We start from the raw sequence: 13,901 nt of genomic DNA on the forward strand, positions 1-13,901 counted from the left end.
GACAGGAAAAAAAAAAAAAAAAGTTTTTGCAGACAGACAGTAGTAAGACTTCAAGCATTCAGGAAAATTATTTAATTTTGAATATATTTTTTTGCCATTTAAAATTAGACTAACATGACATACCCATAATGTTGACTTCAAATTATATTAAATCATGTAATGGAATGGAATGCCCTTGGACAATATATGTAGTCAATAGATCCCAGATTCTTTACTCCTTTATTTTGCAAATGTAGAATAAAGACCAGAAACCTGACTTGACTAAATCTACTTCATCAGAAAATTTTAACAGAAGCCCTGGAGCTAAGAAACAGGACCTCCTAATTCACTGCCCAGGATTCTTCTAATAACTTGGTGACAGGCATTGTCAACAGAGCAACTAACAGCTTGTCTGGGCTAGGAAACAGGGGATGGACTCCACAATAATATTTTGCTGCCAGCACTGAGGCTTGTCATCTCAACATCAATGTGAAAAGAGAGCAACTCCTTCTGCAGAGAGAAAGATTTAATTTAGATCTAGTGTCCATCATTTAAATAGACATTTTTTTACATCTCCTTGCAGCTTCTGTTACACATTCCAAAAAATTCTCTTTTGCTACAGTGCTTACAAAATATATCTCGTTAGCACGGCACATCAAAGTCCAGCACTGAGACTCTTAAACATATGCAGCAAATTTTGTATCCATGTGCTTATTATTCTTTTCTTACAATGAAGTATAACAAACTTTTGATGTTAATTTTTATTGATATTGACTATGATTTTCAGTTTTTAATAATTCTTGATTTCTCAGTCCTACACTTAAGAGTTTTGTTTTACATAAATTGTTGATTATGTAAACATTATTTGGCATATGTTTAAACAGAGCACTTGCATTTATTTTATACTATAAAATTCTGGAATAAAACATCAAAAATATTTTCTTTCTGGTTTCTTCACATGATAATGAAAGACCTGAAACACTAATGAAAAAACAATGGTTTGCTGTTCAGAGGATCAGGCCAAGTTTCCCCTGAAGGTCATATTAATAATACAAATTTAAGATAACCTATACACTTAATGAGAACAATTAGCCAGTCAATTTGCTATACTCTTACATTTGACCTTCTAGTGATTAAGTTATATCCTAACACTTTTATTAGCTTTTGATTTTTTTTATAATGCACATTTTAGTGTGACAATAAGTCACACACCATGGCCTAATGATGCTATTAAAATTCAACCCACTGCTCATAAAACAGTTTAAGTCTTTTTGCCCTTTATAAGCCACATTTCAGTAGATGGATCAGTTGGAGGTAGAGACGTATAAAGGTGTCTCCAGGCTTTTCTCAGCAAGTAAGCATGATTCTTGAATATTCACTGACACCAATTCCTTCTGTGCCACTGGTTCACCTGGAGGTACGTGAATACACAGAGGCAGATGAGTTTAGTCTTCATTGACTACGCTTTCTGAATCTTTAGTTTTTCATCTAGGTCTGATGCCTGCTTTGGGGTTTCATCTTCTGTAGCCTATCCAGGAAACACAGTTGGATCAGATATTTGCTGAAAAGAGCCATATTAAATTTCTAATGACAAGTCCCTTAAAAATACCCAAATACTTCTTAAAGACAGTGAGCGTGCCTATACATCTTCATGAAAAGAGCTAGGGGATATGTTTGATGTTTAATATCAGTGACATTTGAAATGTTTTCATGTAGCAGAGCCTGAGAGTATTTTGAAATTCTCTTTAATTTACATCTCATTGAAAAACTGTGTAGCTTACATCGAATGTATGTTTTATTATAAGTGGCCTCAACCCAAACCTGTTAACTCCAGGCTGAAATATATTTGAAGGACAAATACATTGGTTTTCAATTTTCATTTGGAGCTTAAGTTGTCACACACATTTAAGATGGTATTTTTCATTTCAAGGTCAGAGATCAAAGGTAGTCCTCTAAAAAGTTTCACACCATTTCTACAAAGTCCTACTACTCCAAACATCTCACATATTTAAAAAGAAATCAGATTAAACTCATAAAAATCTTATCTCTACTTATGAAGTATATTTTCTTGATTATTTACTCTTTCTAAAATGTCATTACAATTGCCTTTAAAATTGTGTGTGCATGTTTATGACTTTTTTATATATGTGAATCTCCTTAGTAAATTGATACATGCCCACCTTCATAAATTCATTTTTCCTCTAATTCCTTATACCATATTACTGCCTGTATTATTTAATAGAAAGAATAACACATGATAATACCAGAAAACAATACAAATCTAACTGGAAAGATGTGTATCTGTTTATTACAAAGCAAATTGTATGTCAGCAACATAAATATGAGAATAGTTGCACAGTTTTCTATTTTATTAATTATGTAGTATTCATTCACTCATTCATTCATTTTAGTCTTACAAAGATATTATATGTTAGGGAGAGGAGGTACTTCTACCCCCAACTAATAGATATTGAAATTAATCAAACCTTTAGAATATTCATATTTTTTAAATATGTATCTATTAGGTTTTCCAGTTGCACATTATAGATAAATCCAAATAACTGGGACTTAAATACGAAAATAAGTTATTTCTTTCATACAATTTAGACATTGTCAGTCTAGTTTTGGTGTGGCAACTTCACAATGTTTTCAGTTGCCACAGTTTTTCATTTGCTTGCTGTCATTCCTAAAACCTGGCCCTGGTCTTTATGGTTCAATGTGGCTAATGGAGTTCCAAAAAAAGAATGAAATAATATATCAATATCTATATTTACATCATTACCCCAAATTTAATAACATGGCCACATACAGTTGCAGATGAGGCTGGAAAACGTTGTATTTTCACAGAATGACCATGATCAGTGCAGATGAGGTGGAAGGGGAAATAGGATTGCAGAGTAGGCAACCAAAATTATTTTCCACACAAATGAATTAGACCATATGTCTCTACATTTAGAATGTTCTGCTTTTTCTATTGTTATTCTTCTCTACATATTTGCAATTATTTGTTTCTCTCTGTGAATTCAAACACTATAATTTATTTATATATATTTTCACATTTCAATAGTTCAGGTAAAATAAGAATCAAAGTAATAAACTCTAATAATAGCAGATAGCTTAAAATAGTATATATTATTCATATTATGTTATTAATATAGTAAAATAGGTGAATCTAATTACATTTGTTATTTTATAAGAGAAATATGCAAAATAGGTAAATAACTGTAGAAAAATGTTTGTTATAATAGAAATAAAAATAATTTATTATAATGAAATATTCTTACATTTAAATTTCTTTATTTATAAGCATACTTTAACTTGTCTTTTCATTTTATGTTTAAAAATTAGGGCCAGAGAAGCAGTAAAAATATAAGAACACAAAGGTGTAACATCAACCATATCTAATAAAATCTATTCTGTATAGTTCAATGTCAATGTTCTATCCTTATGTCTGGATTACTTACAAAAGATCCATAAAATATATTATGCTCAACTCAAGATTTGATGTGATTAGTATCTGCTATGCATCAGACTTTAGTTTAACAAGCAAAAATGACAATAACATTAATAGCCCAATTTAAGTTTTGGTGGTAATAATGGTTTTCAAATGCTGAATAATTTACGTTCAATTTTATGTTAAGAAAAAATCATTTTTCCCTAAGGAGAAGATTCAAATGTGTCTGATTTTCTTTTAAGTGGGAAATCTTTAGACTCCAATATCTTTACAGAGCAAGTGATATTCCCTGTGTGTAGAAAAAAAAAAATATTCTTCACAGCTTGATGTTCCCCCAGGATTTTTTTTTTAAATCAATTTCCTCCTCTAATCCACTTATAAAAATAATATGCTGCTATTTTCCTTAGATACTTTATCCAAAATATATTCTTAGTTTTATCATAAAGGAAAAAACCTGTTTTTATACATTAAGTTTTCTTATAAAAATGCTATGAGGCACAAAATTTTAACTTTAAGGTTATAAAAATCTCACTGAGCCAGACATGTATTTCCTTTTGAGAAGGTATGTCATCATCTGGGAAAGAAAACTTTGTATTTTAAATTGCCAATTAAAAAATTTAAAATATTAACATAATTTAATGTAAATTTTCCAATGAGGTTAACAAAAGTAATTAAGCTTATCATTTTCTATATTTGTCTAAGAAGAAAATTAGCAGAAAATATTGGAATATCCTAAAATCAATCTAAATTAACCTACATGATTTGAAAAGTTAATCTCACTTCATATCCATCTAATACAATGAGGAGTAGAAGAGGTGTTTTAGAAATACTGAGGGACTAAAAGCAGCTCCAACATGTGCTAAAAGTATCCTTAAACTATTATAGACAGACTTCTACTTCTGGTTATGAAAAACCCTATTAAAACCAATCAATTGTCCCTGCAAAAAAACCAGTAAAACAGGATTATATTTCTAAAAAACAATTTGATGTTGTTAGGGAATTGCAAAATACGACAACATTGAGATACCTCTACGCACCTATTAGAATTGTTAAAATCCAAGACTCTAACAACACGAAATGCTGATAATCATGTGGAGCAACATGAACTATCATTCATTGCTGGTACAAATGAGAAATAGTACAGCTACCAAACTCATCATTCTCTTAATATATCTTCAGTAATCACACTTCTTGGTATTAATATTTAACCAAATGAACTGAAAGTTTACATCTACACAAAAACCCATACACAAATATTTATACCAGATTTATTCATAATTGCCAAAACTTGGAAGGAATCAAGATTTCTTTCAATAAATAAATGTATAAACCTTCTGCAGTACATTCATAGAATATTATTCAATGATTTTTTAAAAAATGGGGTTTTACTCATATGTGGAATCTGAAAAAGATGATCTTATAGAAGTAAGTAGTATAATAGTGGTTACAACAGGCTAAGGAAGGTAGGGGGAAGTGAAAATGGGAAGAAATTGGTCAAAGGGTGCAAAGGTACAGTTAGAGAGGAAGAACAAGTTCCGCTGTTCTATTGCACAGTAGGATGACTATGGTTAAGAGTATTGTACTATATAGTTCAAAATAGCTAGAAGAGAGGGCTTTGCTTATTTTACTTAACATAACATCCTCCAGTTCCATCCATGTTTTTGCAAATGGCAAGTTTCATTCTTTTTTTGACTATATAATATTCCATTTGTAAACGTACCACAATTTCTTTATCCATTCATCCACTGATGGACACTTAGGTTGATTCCATATCTTGGTTATTGTGAATAGTACTGCAATAAACATGGGAGTGCAGAAATCTTTTGGACATACTGAATTCTCATCCTTTGGATATATACCAAGCAGCTGGATTGCTGGGTCATAGGGCAGTTCTATTTTTAGCTCTCTGAGGAATATCCATACTGTTCTCCATAGCGGTTGCGCTAATTTAGATTCCCACTAACAGTCTAAGAGGGTTTCCCTTTCTCCACATCCTTGCCAGCACTCATTGTTGCCTGTCTTTCTGATAAAAACCATTTAAACTGGGGTCAGATAATAAGCCAAGCACAGAAAGACAAATCTGACATGTTCTCACTCATATGTGGGTGTTAAATATTAAAAACAATTGATCTCATGGAGACAAAAAGTAGAACAATGGTTACCAAAAAAGCTGGAAAGGGTAGCTCGGAAGGGAAGACAAAGTGAGGATGGTTAATATTTGCAAAAATATAGTTAGGTAGTTAGACCAATATTTGATAGCACAACAAAGTGACTATAATCAACAATAAGTTAGGGTATACTTTAAAATAACTAAATTAGCAGAATAGGAATGTTCCTAACACAAATGTTAAATGCCTCAGGTGATGGATACCCAAATTACCCTGATTTGATTAATTCATAAACATAACATGTACCCTATAAACTATTATTTACCCATAATAATTAAAAATTAAAAAAATTAAAAAAAAACAAAGAGAAAACTTTGACTATTCTCACCACAAAGAAATGATAAATATTTGGTATGATAGATTTGCTAATTTCTGTCATTACATATAATATACACATAGCAAAATATCACATTGTACCCTATATATTTACAATTATGTGTCAAAAATAAAACTTAAAAAAAGAAAGAAATGAGATTACAAGCTTCAAAAAGAGGTGAAGGAACCCTGAATGCACACTACTAAGTGAAAGAAGCCAATTAGAAAAAAGTTACATAGTGTATGATTACAATTAAATGACTTTTCTGGACAAGGCAAAACTGTGGAGACTGAGAAACAGTGGTTGCCAGATGTCTGAGGGGAGGAAGGATGTGATGAATAGGTGGAACACAGGGGAATTTTAGGGCAATGAAATTATTTTATATGATACTATAATGGTGGACACATGCCCTTATAAATTTCTGAAAACCTATAGAATTTACAATACAAAAAGTGAACCCTAATGTAAAATTTGAACCTTAACTAAAAAAGTACTATTGCCTCATTGATTGTGATAAATGTATCACACTAATGATGTTAATAGGGAAAATTGGGAGAGGGTGATTAGGTACTTTCTTCTAAAATTTTCTGCAAACTTAAAACTGTTAAAAAATTGTCCATTAATTTTAAAATGACATAAAAACATTTCAAAAATAATTTTACAATCCTGTCACAGAACAGAGAGGCAAAAATAGCTATTATGAATAAAGAAAAACTTAAAACAAAATATGGTTTGTAAAACACTGCCTGAAAAATTATGTAAACAAATTTGTACCTTGGGCATCATTTTGCGTTCTTTTAAGCAGTGAATGTGTTCTATTTTATTTTTGCATGATTTCCTTAGCTTTGCAATCCATCCAATTAATATATTTAAGTTTACTGCCTGGCTTCTATAGCATTTTATGTTGGTGGTCCCCAAGATTGAAACAAAAGCAATATGCATGAAAAACTATGTTTTAGAGGGGTCAAAAGATTAAGCTTAAGCACCTACAAGAAAGTTTATACATCAAGCTATGTTTCAGACATCTTTAAATCATCCTAATTCTCTGTTTTCTCTACTGATGAGCACACTGAGACTTACATTTCTGTGATCAGATGTTCATCAAACATTTCTTCAACAATATGCATTGCACTTTCTCTAAACAGGTAAGAAAGTTCTCTGAATCTTGTACGTCAATTGGTGAAGACAAAGTTAAAAAGCAGACAAAGAAATAAAATAGTAACTTTAGTCAGTGATAAGTGCAATGAAGAAAATAAATGTGTGAGAATGAGCAGGAATTACTTTTGACCAGATGTTCATAGTAAACCATACTTGCTTTTGATTAGATCTCTTAATTACTCCACTCTTGATCTAGATATTATTTTTTTGTTACCATTATGTAGACTTTCAGAAACTGTAAGCGGCTGGTATAATTTTGTGCTGTAAAAATTCCTTACAACAGCAAATATATTCTTATAACTTTGGATTGAGATGTATAAATCACACACATGTATACACAATACATTCACACAGCTTACAATAAATAGCTCATTGAAAAAAGAAATGTTGCTGAAATGTGAATCACTTACTCTGAGATTATCACTTTTAATAACATATTGAGAGATTCACTTCCCTAGCACCAGCATGGAGTTCTCTTCTGATTCATCATTCGCTTTTACCTACCCCTTGTCCACACAATGAAAATTTGATTCTCTTACAAAAGTTTCTCTGGTTTTCCTTCAGCTCAGATCACCTAAGCCCTGTTAAAGATCTTTCAGTTAACCTCCTCCTCAGGAAAAGGGGAGAACTGCTCTGAGGGATGTTATGTAGTTCAGAATCGGATCAGTTGAATTTGACAGTTTCTCATTGCTTTCATACATCCCAGGTCCCTTACAGTGTGATCCTAATGTTAGGAATGATCACCTCTCCTTACTAGGAAAGAGTCTATAATACGTACACAGGTGCATGCGCACACACACATATATGGAAAGTACAGATATCTGTTCGTAGTGACTCCCAAAATATTTATATGGTATATTCACAAATATAACAAGAAACAAAATGATTAAGTACTTTAATAAAGGTTTAATTTAAATGGCTTAATTTATACGAGATTGGATAACTTTTTTTCCAAATAACTAATCAATTTTTTCAAATAAGGGAGAAATAATTGGCCACATATCCCTGTTAATGTAGTGACTCTATTAACCGTTATCTTTGATGCTACTGTGAAGTTGTTTGGATCATTGGTTAAGGACACAGACCAAGCTGAGTTCCGGTCTACAGCTCAAGTAAAACGGTTTTTACATTCTCTATGTCATAGCTCTATACATGTGATTCACATGAGATATCATATATAAAACATGAATACACTGTACTGATATTAATAGTTTATATTTATAAACATATGGTAATTATATAATGTAACATATAAAATATTTTTCATTTTAATCATTAGTAATGGTGGACTCCTTAAACATACTTTGTTTAAATTGAATAGGTAGATAATCTATATTGTTGATTAATAAACCAATGATACACAAATTTCAAAAGGTTAACCATTATTGAATTCTAGTTTCACTTTTGTTTACCAGGGAATGCCAAGTCATGAGAATGCAAAGAGAGCAAATATATGGAGAATATATTGCTTATGAAGGTTTTTCTTAATTTAAAGTTTAAAGTTGTAGCTTGCAAACTGTTCAGTTTATTAGATTTTATGTCTTTGCACATCTGTAAGCAAATTTTAACTTTCTTCACCGCCTGACTGGGACCTTCTGATTCAAGAGGACTGTGTTTTAGATGAACTATCCCCGGAATCTATAACACATTTTAATAAGACTTCAATATTTGCACTTTGAAAGACAAAGCAGATAATCATCTGCTTTTATACTTTCAAGGAAGTTTAGGGTATATATTCTGCTATTTCTTGCTTTTTTATGCTCAACATGACACTTTCTAAAATTCCTTCCAGGAGTAAATGAGCCATGAGGTCTAGTTGATGCATTTTTATTGATCTATAATATTTCATCAATATTTTATCAAATTTTATGAATATAATTGGAATGATTGATTTATTCAGTCTGGCGTTGATGGGTATTTGGATTAATTTCCATCTTAGTTAATTATGAAATATCACTGTTGAACAAGTATAAGCATCTTGTAATTGTCTCCTGCTGTGAATTACAGGAGCTTCTCTCTGTGTATCTCTCTCTCTCTCTCTCTCTCTCTCTCCTCATATACTCATAAACACGTACACACATATAGAGGCAACTGTATCTTACACGTTCTTTGTAAACCTTTTTACCTGTAGTAGGGGATTCCCATTTCTCAACAACCTTATTAACCCTTATTATCACCCAACTTTTCCATGATTCACTGAAATGGTTATATTAGATGTTATTTATTATGGTTTTATATATCATGTTTCCATTACCTCTTATTCACTCACTTGGTGAGGGAGAGTTATGGGGATGACTGAACATTGGACAGATGAGATAGAGACTAATTTTTAGTCACATACACTCACAGCCCAGGGGAGGGGGCATCACATGTCACTCAGGGCCACTTGGGTGTTGCACTTGGAAAGATAGTGAAAAACCAGGGACTGTGGGAGGGAGTCTTTGTGGTTTCAATAGGATGAGATGCCCCTTGGGTCTTGCAGAGGATGTGATTGTTGTGTTTGCATATTTCCATGACCTGGTGAGAAACTAGAACTCAGTACTGGGTGATAAGCAGTATATGTACTTGATTCAATTGGTACTGAGATTTGTTTGGCTAGGGCCAGGATAGCAGGGTGAGGAGGGGAAATTGTGCTTAGGCCATGGTCCTCCATGTAATGTTAATTTTAGGCCTTACTACAGTCATTTACTCTTTTCATGTGTTTGTTGGCCACTACTTATTCTTCTATGCAATGTCATTTCTTGACTCTTTCTATTTATAGTCACAATTATTATTTTATATTTTGCTTTTTGATTCACAAATATGCTTTATATATTCTGGATACTATTCCCTTATCATTGCTAGCACTTCTTTCTGGTATTTGTCTTTTCTTTTTCATTTTATGTATATTAATATACAAAAATCTTAGTTTAAATATAGTCAAATATGTTAAAGTTTTATATCATTGGTAAATGTGCCATATTTAATATATCCTTAAGATTCTATCATTTAGCTGCACTGCATTCTAAAATATATAATTTTTATTTCATTTTTATCTATATGGAGGTAATATTTGTTAATGCTGTACAGTAGGGATCCAATTTGGATATGTTTATTTTTACCTTGCATAAAATTGTCATAAGAACATTTAGTGATTTTCTCAGTTATGTATAATGTCAGTTCTGCAATAAATCAAATGTGTACATGTACATCTTTATTTTTGGATAATTTTGCTTTTTCATTTGTTTTTTTTTTTTACACTGTACCAATGTAACCCAATATTAATAATTAATGATATGGTCATATTATAAATCTCAATATGTTTCAAGACAAATATTTCACACCTTGTTCTTTTCATTCTCTTCTTGGCTATTCTTGGCCCTTTGCTCTTCCATACAATATTAATGTGAGCTTGTCAAGTTTCTTAAAATCTCTTTTAAATTTTTGATTATCTTTTTAAATTTTTTATTGTAAATTGACAATCACATCAATAAAAATGATGTTATAATTTATGAATACAATATAGATTAACTAAATCAAGGTAGTTAACATTCCATTACCTCAAATACTTAACATATTTTGTGGTGAGAATATTGGAAATTTACTCCCTTAGTAATTTCAAAATGTGCAATACTCTTTTATGAACTATATTCACCATACTGTGTAATGGAAATCAAAAAAAGAAAAAGAATAACTATTCCTTGTGTCTGAGTTTTTGTACCCTTTGACCATCATCTCCCAAGTACCCCCATCTTCCAGCTTTTGTAACCATCATTCTACTCCCTTAAAAATATGGAAGTTTTTTCCTTTTAAATACTCTCTGTTCTCTAATGATAGTTACGCTTTTTTAAATCCACAAGTAGAAGCCAAATGGGACAAAAAAAAAAAATAGAGTTCCATGATCATTTGTTTCATTAGGACACACAGGGATTTCAGAGGCTTAGGGACTTACTCTCAAATTCTTCTCTTTCTTACTAACATTTATGTTTTGTTTTCTTTTCCCTTCATGTACTCCTTCTATTACACACAAAAAATACTTTCTCTGCCTTCTCAGAGAAACTAGACTTTTTAACTATAAAACTGTATCAAATTTAAAAAATTAATTTAAATATAACAGTACCTGAACATTGGTTTATGAAAAACATTTTTTCCAAATTGATTACAAGTATGATGCAATACTCATATTGTCCTCAATCTTGGAGCACTTACATTAGTGTGGCTGAATGAAGATTTTCTAAAAATGGAGATGATAGGTTAAGAATATGTCTATTTTAATGTTTTGTAGATATTATCAAATGGTCCTATTTAATGATTATACAAATAATATATTTTTAACAAAAATTTATGAATGACTAATTTCTTATGCCCATAAAATCAGTATGTCTTTTGAGTTATTTAAATTACCTTTTTATATGACAGAGATCAGACTCTTTTCCATTGCATTATCTATTTCTTAGTATCTTAATCATCCTTTATCTGATATTTTACAGCCATACAATAAAATCATATTTCAATGTGAAACCATGAAACGTTGATATATTCTAAAATTTAGGGAGAATCACATTGTCATTGGCCTTCAAATGGAGGGTTTTTTCCCCCCAAGATCTTGGTGTTTGTCACAGAAAAGGATTTTAGGACACACCATTTAAGCCAACAAAGCAAAACCTTTACTGAAAGCGAAAGTACAGTCTGAGGAAAGAGAGCAAGCAGGCTCCAAAAAGAGCAGCTGCTCTGAGAGGAGGTGGCCTCAGACCTTTTGTGGCCTTACTAATTGATGGGAGGAATTTTCAAGGCCAAGGGGTTAGCTTTTACTGAAGATTTGGGTAGTAATTCCTACAATTGGGTTCCTTCCCATTTTCATACTTTATATGGTTGTTTTGAAACTATGGTGATTTTAAGGGCAGAGATATTTTAAAACCACATGTAAATGATACTGTAATTAGCCAAAATTCATATAAGGTGGCAGAGATAGCTGACAAGCAGGTCAAGGCCAGTTCTTATTTGCAGTTTTCAGCCCCTCTACTTAACTTCTGTTTAAGACTTGTTTCTGTTAACACCTGAACCCAATCTTCAAGCACCTGATCCAGTCTCAGCCCTGTCTCCTACTCTAACAACATTAGAAAATTGAAAAGAATTGTGTTGAATGGAATGCCAATTTGTGGAAAATTTTAAAATTTGTAAGTATATTTGCATGTCCGTAAGTGCACTAATATGCACGTGTTTACATATACATTGAAAATTTCTTGAAGGATATCACTGATAATAATGGTTATCTGTAAGAGGAATCCCTGGAGGAAGATGGTTTTCTAAATTTATTGTAATAATAATATTTGATAATAATCATTGGCCTCCATAGTCTTATCAAGATGAAGATCATAGAGAATCACATTTGAAATATATATAAGCCTGCTTATTAAAAATATATATGACTTAATACTGACTGATTTAGCAAGCACTGGTCCATCTCCATTAGTGCTTAATTCATTACTAGGATAAATCTAGTCAATGTAAAAATAAACTGTTTCAATAGCTATTGAAGTCTGTTAACCCATAGTGCAATAATCTGTGAAAATTAATTCCCATATATGTAATTGTTATTTATTTATTTATTAACTTGACATTTATTTATTCATTAACTTTGACCTCAAATATTTTAAATTTAAAAATTAAAACTATTATCTCTATAAATAAAATGTATTTATTTGTGCTATATAAGTTCAGTTATTTATCTTAGAGATAAAATAAATCAAAATTATATTCCATATCCACAAAATTAATAATCCATATGCCAACATTAATATGCTGGACATGAAGAAATATGGAGGAGTTAGTACATTGCACTAACTACTCTAGTCAGTACAACCACATACATAATTTACATTCATATATAGCTCTCTCTCTCAAGATATGTGTCTAATCTAGTGTTTACATAGGTGGTAGCAATATTAACATTTACTTAATGATATTGACAAAAACAGAAAATTGACAACAGACTTTCTAACTGATTTTTCAGAAAATAATATTTTTAATGTAAAATTTAGCCACATTCGTAAATTGATTTTAGCAGCATTACACTTTTATATTTGTACATATTTCCAACTTATTTTAAAGTTAGAAGTCGGTAATTTAATAAACTGTAAATAAAACGTTAATTAAAAATTTTAATATTCATTTAAGTGGCACATTTATTTCTTTTTAAACTAGATTTACAGAAGAGTTTGATGTATCATAGATATTCTCAGTCTCTGTAACTTAAAATTCAGGTTTATCTCATGGAACAGAAACATCTCGCTTTTTACAATGTGGTTAAAAATAACAAAGTTAATAGGAATACTTTCATTTGCTACTTTTCTGTTTGTATTTTCCTCTAAAATAAATCAGTTAAATTTGTCTCCATTTTACTCTTTCTGCCTTAATAATCATTCATATATATCAAACTTTCTTGGTAAAATCTTAATATCTTTTTTGTCATAATGAAATATGATGGGCCGGGCGCGGTGGCTCACGCCTGTAATCCTAGCACTCTGGGAGGCCGAGGCGGGTGGATTGCTCAAGGTCAGGAGTTCGAGACCAGCCTGAGCGAGACCCCGTCTCTACTAAAAATAGAAAGACATTATATGGACACCTAAAAATCTATACAGAAAAAAAAAAAAATTAGCCGGGCATAGTGGCGCATGCCTGTAGTCCCAGCTACTCGGGAGGCTGAGGCAGTAGGATCGCTTGAGCCCAGGAGTTTGAGGTTGCTGTGAGCTAAGCTGACGCCACGGCACTCACTCTAGCCTGGGCAACAAAGTGAGACTCTGTCTCAACAAAAAAAAAAAAAAAAAAAAAAAAAAAAAAAAAAAAA

This window comes from Eulemur rufifrons, chromosome 4 (genome assembly GCF_041146395.1).
Source record: "Eulemur rufifrons isolate Redbay chromosome 4, OSU_ERuf_1, whole genome shotgun sequence".
Classification (NCBI taxonomy): Eukaryota; Metazoa; Chordata; class Mammalia; order Primates; family Lemuridae; genus Eulemur; species Eulemur rufifrons.